Genomic DNA, 9,651 nt, shown 5'->3' with positions numbered 1-9,651 from the left:
TTTTTCTTTATTTTCCCTTCACATATATATTTTATTGAGGTATAGTTGACTTACAATATTCCAGGTGCACAGCAAGGTGATTCAGTTATATGTACAAACGTATATTATTCTTCAGATTATTTTCCATTACAGGTTATTACAAGATATTGACTATAGTTCCCTGTGCTACTGTTGCCTGTTGCATATCTATTTTTTAAAAATTAGCAATATAGCATTCTATTCATACTAAAGCAAACAAGTGGAATCAAAATGTCATAAATTTTTTAGCTAGGCAAAAACTCATAAAGTTAATTTGAATTTTATGCTAACTAAAACACCCTGTTCGTGGCCTATCAAATGTACATTGTGAAAAGTGAAAGTGAAGTCGCTCGTCGTGTCTGACTCTTTGCGACCACGTGGACTGTAGCCCACCAGGCTCCTCTGTCCATGGGATTTTCCAGGCAAGACACAGATAGACACAGATAGGTAGAGAGACAGACTTAACAGATGGATAGATGTAGACAGATGATAGATAGACAAATAAATATAGATGACAGATAGATAGGCATATAGATCAGTTCAGTTCAGGTGCTCAGTCGTGTCCGACTCTTTGCGACCCCATGAATCGCAGCACGCCAGGCCTCCCTGTCCATCACCAACTCCTGGAGTTCACCCAGACTCACATCCATCTAGTCAGTGATGCCATCCAGCCATCTCATCCTCTGTCGTCCCCTTCTCCTCCTGCCCCCAATCCCTCCCAGCATCAGAGTCTTTTCCAGTGAGTCAACTCTTTGGATGAGGTGGCCAGAGTACTGGCATATAGATAGATGCATATATAAACAGACAGATATAGATAGATGATAGACATATAGATAGATAGATATAGACAAATATAGACAGATATATAGACAGAAATATGCCTTTAGCTTCTTTAAAATCTGAAGGAAACGATATTAGAAAGAAGGGCTTTTCTTTAGAATTCTGTAATTGCTCTTCAGCGTGCCATTTTGGCCCACTGGAGGGAGTGTTTACTTTCAGTAAGGTTCTAAAATGAGTAAGGGAAGAGCCCCTGAGTGTTTATATCATCGTGTGTGTGTGTGTTTTTACATGTGTGTGTGTTTGCTTTTGGGTGTGTGTGTGTCTAAGTTCCATGACTGCAGTGTTTGTAAATTTTCTAATGTATCCCAAGCACCTAGCATAGGGCCAAACCCAAGGAAAAGATTTGCTAAATATTTGGTGACTATATGGTTTCAAAATCCTGCCCTGATTTTTAAAAAGAGGAATAAAAGCTATTACTTACTGAGCATCTATTATGCGCCAGACACCTAAGCTCCCACTTATTATACACAACAACCCTCTTAGAGAGATAGTATTACTCCCATTTTACAGATGGGAAAATTGAAACTTGTAAGAAATTAAGCAAACTGCTTAAGATAATTTGCTTAATCTCTAAGCTATAAGAAAGGGTTTTATAATATATGGCAGTATCTAGTGGGAGGAAATGTTAACGAAAGGCTATCAGGCTTGGTAGAATACATGTCTAACATATAATATGAGAAACCAGGAGTGAGTCAGGGTAAAGCAATGGGTAAGACAGAAGGAAATGGCAAGAGAATCCTCCAGGAAGTGTCCTGAAAAAGAAGAGAACCAACACTCAAATCATTGTGCAGTACGTAGAACCCTTTATCCTGAAGCACCATCAAGGTTTCCCTGTTTTTGTTTGGTTGTTTGTTTTATAACATTGCTGGATTTGAACAAAACATAATTTAGAAGAACACGTGATTTTAACTATCACCCTGTTTTAAAATCTGTGCTCCATAAACGGGATAAAAAAACAGAAGGGTAGCAATACTTTTATAAGTTCCAAGACCATATTTAACCATACATTTATTCAACATTAGAAAAGGAAAAAACAGATTTCCTGGTGTGTGATTATGCCGAACCCCGATTTTACAGCACCTTAAAGTCGGGAATAACAAATAAAACGATTTATAGGAACTAAATGAACAAGTGGTCACGGTTCAGTGTCACGGAAATGTTCATGCACTTGCATTTTTCAATGAGATATTAAAAATATCTCATATTATTTAATCCATTTGTATCCTAAGGCCATTTAGTTGAACCCAAAGGAATAGAAGTCTCTTTATCTCCAAGACTGAGTTCCACTCTTAGGGTTGCTACATCCTCCCCTTCAAAAAGGATCGTGATCCAGCATGTCAGGCTCAGACCCTCTCAACAGTTTTCCGTTGCCGTTACATTTAAAACAAGATTTGCAGCCAGGCTTTCTCAGGCTCAGCACTGTTCTGGGTTGGTGAACCTTTCTCATGCCTTGCACTGTGGGGAGCAGAGAGGTGTCGTTAGCCTGAACGCCCTCAATGCCAGCAGAGCATCCATCCGCCTTATCCTCCCCTCCCTGCCCCTCCCCAGGCTGTGCCAATCAAGACTGTCTCTAGACTTTGCCACAGGTGCCCTAGGGAGCAGGCTCATTCCTAGTTGAGAGCTATTTTTCTCCCTTATTGTCAAAAAGTTTGACCACTGCTGAAATGATTTTCTAGATTAAGAAACTGCTTACTGGCATGATAGAGAAGAGAGAAAATGAGAAGGTTACTAAGAACATATTATTTAATCCATTTCTATCCTAAAGCCCTTTAGTTGACTCAAAAACTTAACGTTTTCCTCAAAATACGGGAAAATAAAAAAATCAGCAAGCCTGACACTTTTAAGTAATATATGTCTCACAAACTGCCCAACAGACAGAAATGAACATAGCAAAAAATGATACGATTTTACAAATGCTGCCACAACATTTTTGAAGAAAAAGCACATTCACTCATTATAATCACCTGCAATTCTTTTGTTTGACATAAGTCCCTAAAAATGTAGAAAAGAAAATTAATAACCTAGGAAATACAGAGCACCCCCAGAATGGATCTGAATATCTTACCCCCTTGCATAGATGACTCTGAATACAGAAACTGCATTCAAATTTGTCATTCCAGACTTTCTCTTGCCTTGCTCACATGCTACCCCATTACTTGGTGGAGACCCTGCAACATAAAACAATTCATCTTTTCAGAATACACCAGCAGATAAATAACCTACTCGAGGGACTCTACAAAGAAGTTCCTTTTCTCAGGCTGTGGATTAGAGACAGTGAGGCATACTTGTCGCTAGCGCTGACCGACATCACGAAATCACGAGGGCGAAAAGGACGTGGTTTACCCAGTGAAGGGCAGCTGCCCAATTAGGATAAACAGGGAGGGAGTTATAAAGTGCCTACATGACCGACGGCTAGTTAGCAAACTGTTTACCCCAGAAAGAAAAGCCAAGTCAGGCAGCTACTCCACAGGTCACTAGGAATAAAGACCCGTCAGGCCCTAACCTAGCCTTGACTGAAGACACTCCTTGGCCGAAGGACATGAGTGCCAGCAGACGTCTGCCAGCGAAGGCTGACGTGGGGTTAAGGGGGTCCTGGCTGACAGGGTGCCGCCCAGGGGAAGCAGAAGTGGAACAAAGCAGTCAATCAAATGCGAATGGTTTACTTGTTTCCTCTGAACTCTTTTTTAAAAAAAACATTTTTATTGGCATGTAGTTGATTTACAATGCTGTGTCAGTTTCAGGCATACAGCAAAGCGAGTCAGTTTTGCATAGACGTGCATCTCCATTCTTTTTCAGATTCTTTTCTCGTACAGGTTTTACAGAATATTGAATAGAGTGCTGTGTGCTTTACAGTAACGCCTTGTTAGTGTTTGTTTTCTGAACTCTTTTCTAATTAAAACATCTTCCCATCTGTCATTAGGAGTTAACTCCTTGGCAATAGCTAATTAGAGACTGGGCACTGTAGGGTGTGTATACATAAATGTACACGTTGGCTTAACACTGAGCTTGTACCCAAGTTTAATTCTTTAAATTCTTCATTCTTTTTCTATTTTTCGGCCGTATCTCTCAGCACGCACATCCTAGCTCCCCAACCGGGTACTGAACATGTGCTGTCCGCACTGGAAACCTGGAGTCTTAACCACTGAACCTCCAGGGAAGTCCTGCAGCTGAACTGAACTGAACAACAAATGCATTCAAGCAGAATACATAGCATTATGCTATTTCACCTTCTGTTCGTTTGCAACTACCTTTTCAGAGTCACCTTTGAATAAAGTGAACACCGTCCTCTCTGAAATGTGACTGACCACTGGCCAGCCGGCCGAGTCTCACGGTGACACAGGACGGCTCTGGAGGCCACGGTATGGGTAATTTCTTTCCTCTGGAACAGACCCAGAAGGAAAAAAACCCTCTGAGACCCTCAAGCCAAACCCCACAAACAGTCACTTACGCTCTTCATTGGTCTGCTTCCTCTCACTGTACTTGCATTTCTCATCAAGTTTTGTTGCTGGGTTCACAGACCTCTGTAGAGTGGGAAGAGCAGTCTAAGAACAGGCTGAAGAGAGAAAGCATGTGTGGGGGCAATGCGCAGGAAGCAAGGAGGCTGTTACCGGGGATTAGAGTTCATTTGCTGTCGTGCTGTCAACAAGGACCACATACTCTAAGGCGGTGGCCTACCTACTGGATATTATGCCGCAGTCACTGTGAGAAGCGATCCTGACTATCAGAGAATCACAGACTTCTGGGCTTGGGGGGGAAGGGGACTCAAAGTCTACCCTGCCCTCCCCTTCCAGACTTTCAAACCCTTCCTTGTTCCTGTCAGTTTTCTCCTCAATGTTTTAACCCCATGGGGAATGGTAATATGTTATAATCTGGCTCAGAATTGTTTAATCTAATTGAGAAAGAGTAAGGCAAGGCAAGGGATTTCCTGGTGACTCAGTAGTAAAGAATCTGCCTGCAATGCAGGAGACGTGGGTTCAATCCCTGGGTCGGGAAGATCCTCTGGAGAAGGAAATGGTAACAACCCACTCCAGTATTCTTGCCCGGAGAATTCCATGGACAGAGGAGCCCAGCTATAGTCCACGTGGTCTCAAAAGAGTCGGACACGACTTAGTGACTAAACAACAATGATGATAACAACAAGGAAAGGTGAAGGACAGAACTGGCTGGTACTCTCCAAGGAACATCTACTCAGGACCATACCCTTCTGCCTCAAATCATATGGATATCAGCTGATATTACTGGCTAGTCCAATTTCTATACTTGCATCACTTGTTCAATTTGCCAACCTAGCAGTCACAACAGGAAAGGAAATAAGGTTAGCTTGAGATACTTCCTCTTTGGGAACGCATGCTGATTGATAAGCAATGCCACTGTCTCTTTAAGGGATCACCTATGACTGTTCCTTCAGAAATACACTCTAGAAATGTTCAGGTTCATTTTATGTTCATAAGTCAAAGGCCACACTTTTCTCATCCCTTCTGAAATCCAGATGAACTACTTGATGACTTTGGTTAAAAAGAAAATTTAACTTGTATATAACAGCCCTTGCTCACAAAGATAAGATAAAAATGACACTAAAAAAAAAAAAACTTTCATCAGAAATGGATAGAAATAACGCATCCCATGCGAGGTCAGCTTCATTTACATGGAAAACTCACTTGCCAGGGATTCTTCATCCGCTTATTACACCAGGTACAGAAAGTAATTCTGTAGATCAGTGGTTTTCAGAGTATGGTTTTCAGACATGTTACAAATGTTTGTTTTTAGATGTGTTAGAAAGGTGCCCCCAAGACCTTGCTGCTAGATCAGAGTTTCTGCAGGGTGCAGCCCCGTGATCTGTGTTGTAACAAGCCCTCTGGTTGATTCTGCTGCGTGCTGAAGTTTGAGAACCACTGCCTTAGAAAAGAAAACAGAATTAGGATAGTAAAGCTCAGCCTTCCAGGGCACCTGACTTAATGATAACAGTGATGATGATGAGAGTTTTAATGGATAACCTTTTGTGAATACTTTCTGTGCATCGAAGGCCTTCCCTGGTGGCTCAGATGGTAAACAATCTGCCTGCAATGCAGGAGACCTGGGTTTATCCTTGGGTTGGGAAGATCCTCTGGAGAAGGGAATGGCTACCCACTCCAGTATTCTGGCCTGGAGAATTCCATGGACAGAGGAGCCCAGCGGTCTATAGGCCATGAGGTCCCAAAGAGTCAGACATGACTGAGCAAGTAATCCTTTCTTTCACTTCTGTGCATTGAAGCCTGGTGCTATCTTTTTTAATTTTCCCAAAACCTCAATGAAGTACTATTATCCCATTGTATAGATGAGAGATTGAAGTCAAAAAAAGTTAAGTAATTTGCCCCAGGGTAGCCATTAGTTGCAGACCTGGGGTACTAGCCCAAGTCTGGTTGATCTCACACACACACACACACACACACACACACCAAGTTTTCACTCTTCACTAGCATGCCAGGATGCCTCTCCCACCTTCAGCTCCCTCAAGCTTCTCTTCCTCTTTACTTCCACTTCTTAAGACATCTGTCCTGAGGGCCCCATCAGGAAAATCCCTTCTCAGCAGCCACCCCCAGCCAGCCCCTCAGCTTTGTTCTGCCCATCCCTTCTTTCCAAGATCCACTGGAAGTCTAAAGACGTAACACCCAGAATAAACTGAGACTGGTTTTCTCCTCAGATGAACCCAGCGCTTTATCCCTTCTTTACGTACAAACAGGCCACTATCGCGATTATAAACTACAGTTCTGAAGCTTGAAGAGACTCTGCTGGATGCCACCTGCACCTTTGCTACCAAGTGTGATGACCGTGTGGGCTTCCCCGGCGGCACCGACTAGTGGCAAAGAACCTGCCTGCCCATGCAGGAGACACAGAAACACGGGTTAGGCTCAGTGCCTGATTCGGAAAGATCCCTGGAGGGGGCGTGGCAACCCACTCCAGTATTCTTGCCTGGAGAATCCCATAGATACAGGAGCCTGGTGGGCTACAGTCTATAGGGTCGCAAAAGAGTCGGACAAAACTGAAGCAACTTAGCACGCACATGCATGATATGTAGGCCGGTAGCGTCTCATTCTGGAAGCTTCTCACAAGTGCAGGATCTTAAACCCCACACCAACCCCTGCTGAACCAAAATCTACATTTTCACAAGATTCTCAGCTGATTCCACCCACACTGAAATCCGAAGAGCACTAGGTTATTTAGAAATACCCCCTTATTTGACCTGAGGGAACCAAGACCCAAGGGAATTGAATGACCTAGGCAGGGTCACAAATCTAGTTAAATCGGAACTGATCCTGTTAAAAGAAATCTGCTTTTCTCCAGATCCCTGCAGCCTTCAACTCTATGCCAACCCTATTGCTGCCACTGCCACTCTGATTATTGAGAGCTTCCTAGGTTCTGAACGTGTGCTCATCACTTTACATGGAGTATCTCCTCTGATCCTTTACCACATCCTGGGAGCTCAGCAGCACTTTTGCCTTCTTTTTTTTTTTTTTTTTTTTTCCTGATTGGGAACCAGAAACCTGAAGAGGTTTAAGTACTTGTCCCAAATCATGCAACTTCCAAGTAGTGAATCAGAGATTAGAATTCACATAGTCCGACTTTGAAATCAGGCTTGTAGCTGTCAGATATATACTGCATGTATATCTTTGTCTTACCCTCTGAGTCACAAAGCTTCTGCCTTGCCATCATCCATCTATCGCTCTACCACCATTATCTTCATCATCTATTAGTTGTTTGAAGATCAGAAAGTGCAGAAGACAGAGGCATTCTGCTTGATGTCTCTTTAATTTCATTAATCTCAGTGATAGTGTTACCAAGCCTGTCACCCCAGAATCATACCCCAGCCCCTCCCTTAAATAGAAACCGATCACTCCTATTTATGTTTCAGGATGAAAGTGCAAAGAGAAAAAAACAAGAACTAGCTAGAACCTACCAGAAGACCCAAGGTGGTGGAGGACTTGACTTCCAGTGGACCTTGAGTCTCTTGATATATTCATTGAAACTCATTAGCTAAATGACATACCCACCAGCACCAAGACAGTTGACAGTTGCCATGACAACAGCTGGACAAGCCCTTACAAGGACTGAAAAGGAGAGCTGCACTAGTTCCAGGTCAAAACCACACCCCTGTTCTTGGATAACTCATGACTATTCCTCCCACTCTTTCCAAATCCCTCCCCTTTACCTTAACTCTCCTAGAGATTTGGTGCCTTCACCTGAATTGGATTGAGAAGTTGATCTGTGAACTAGGTTCCCGCCTCTCCATTCTCTGGCCACTGAATAAAGCTTGTGCTGTTCCTGTCTCAGCATCAGTTTCGTTACTGGCTATGCAAATCTGATAGGGAAACGAACCTCTCTGGCCAAGATGAGGAGCTTTGGGCTGAGCTAGGACCCCAGTGCAGGTTCGGTCAACCAGACCAATTTGGTGACAATAAGTTCAATAGCTACTTGGAAAAGCAAGCAAAAAGTCCCTTACCATTGACTTACCTTCCAAGCCCTGCAGCTCAGTTGGCCTACCTCTCAGATCTCTTTCCCATCACCTCTGTCATCACTTTATGAGCTTTGGCTTAGAGTTCTCTGCACTTAAGAGGCCGTGACACCCCTGACATCCTAAGTGGAGGAATAAGAGGCAGTGGATCCATCTCCCTCCCCAGAGCACTCAAATGTTGAAGAAAACAAAGACTGAGGACACTTATTACTGAACCATACCTTAGATAGTCAAGTCAAAGCTATGGTTTTTCCAGGAGTCATGTATGGATGCGACAGCTGGACTATAAAGAAAGCTGAGCGCCGAAGAATTGTTGCTTTCAAACTGTGGTGTTGGAGAAGACTCCTGAGAGTCCCTTGGACTGCAAGGAGATCCAGCCAGTCCATTCTGAAGGAGATCAGTGCTGAACATACACTGGAAGGACTGATGCTGAAGCTGAAACTCTAATACTTTGGCCACCTGATGCGAAGAACTGACTCATCTGAAAAGACCCTGATGCTGGGAAAGATTGAAGCTAGGAGGAGAAGGGGACGACAGAGGATGAGATGGTTGGATCTCATCACCGATTCAATGGGCATGAGTTTGGGTAAACTCTGGGATTTGGTGATGGACAGGGAAGCCTGGTGTGCTGCAGTCCATGGGGTTGCGAAGAGTCAGACACGACTGAGAGACTGGACTGAACTGAACTGAACTGAACTGATACCTTATATAAACTGGGCTTCCCAGGTGGCTCAGTGGTAAAGAATTCGCCTGCCAATGCAAGAGTACAGGAGACAAGGGTTTGATCCCTAGGTCAGGAAGATTCCCCTGGAGGAGGAAATGGCAACCCACTCCAGTATTCTTGCCTGAAAGAGTCCCATGAGCAGAGGAGCCTAGCGGGCTACAGTCTATGGGGTTGCAAAGTGTCACACACCACTGAGGACCTTAGAGAAATGAATTGCTTTTGTGTGGTTTTCTTGAAAAGCCAGCATGCAAAAGGTTGTTTCCAGTAGAAGCTTCTGTATTTCAATCATCTTCACATCTGAAATGTAACCCAAGAGTAAACTGGAAGCAGCCTTTGTGACATTCCAATAAAATTATAGAAGTTTCACTTCTCCAGAGCACCTTTAAACAAGTATTTGAATGTTTCAGAATAAAACTTTTCTTGCACTAAGCCAATGCATTCATCTCATTCCATGCACACATATATTGGGTAAGCAAAAATAACATAAGAAAGCATGGATTTAGAAAAATATCTAAATTAGAATGAGTTTTAAAAATTTAAATTTGAGTTAATCATTAAGCATTATTAAAATAGCATGTTA

At 43.0% G+C, this 9,651-nt stretch overlaps 1 long non-coding RNA gene across 1 annotated transcript; it reads right to left on the bottom strand.

Moving 5' to 3' along the window:
- Positions 1-1,815: 1,815 nt before the first annotated feature.
- LOC138430873 (uncharacterized) lies at positions 1,816-3,026 on the bottom strand. The gene is made up of 2 exons (XR_011253431.1): positions 2,924-3,026; positions 1,816-2,313 (listed from the first exon to the last, which is right to left on the bottom strand). It is a non-coding gene; the product is annotated as an uncharacterized lncRNA (long non-coding RNA).
- Between the last annotated feature and the right edge of the window lie 6,625 nt (positions 3,027-9,651).

This window comes from Ovis canadensis, chromosome 26 (genome assembly GCF_042477335.2).
Source record: "Ovis canadensis isolate MfBH-ARS-UI-01 breed Bighorn chromosome 26, ARS-UI_OviCan_v2, whole genome shotgun sequence".
NCBI classification, from domain to species: domain Eukaryota; kingdom Metazoa; phylum Chordata; class Mammalia; order Artiodactyla; family Bovidae; genus Ovis; species Ovis canadensis.
This window is presented reverse-complemented; position numbering and strand designations above follow the sequence as displayed.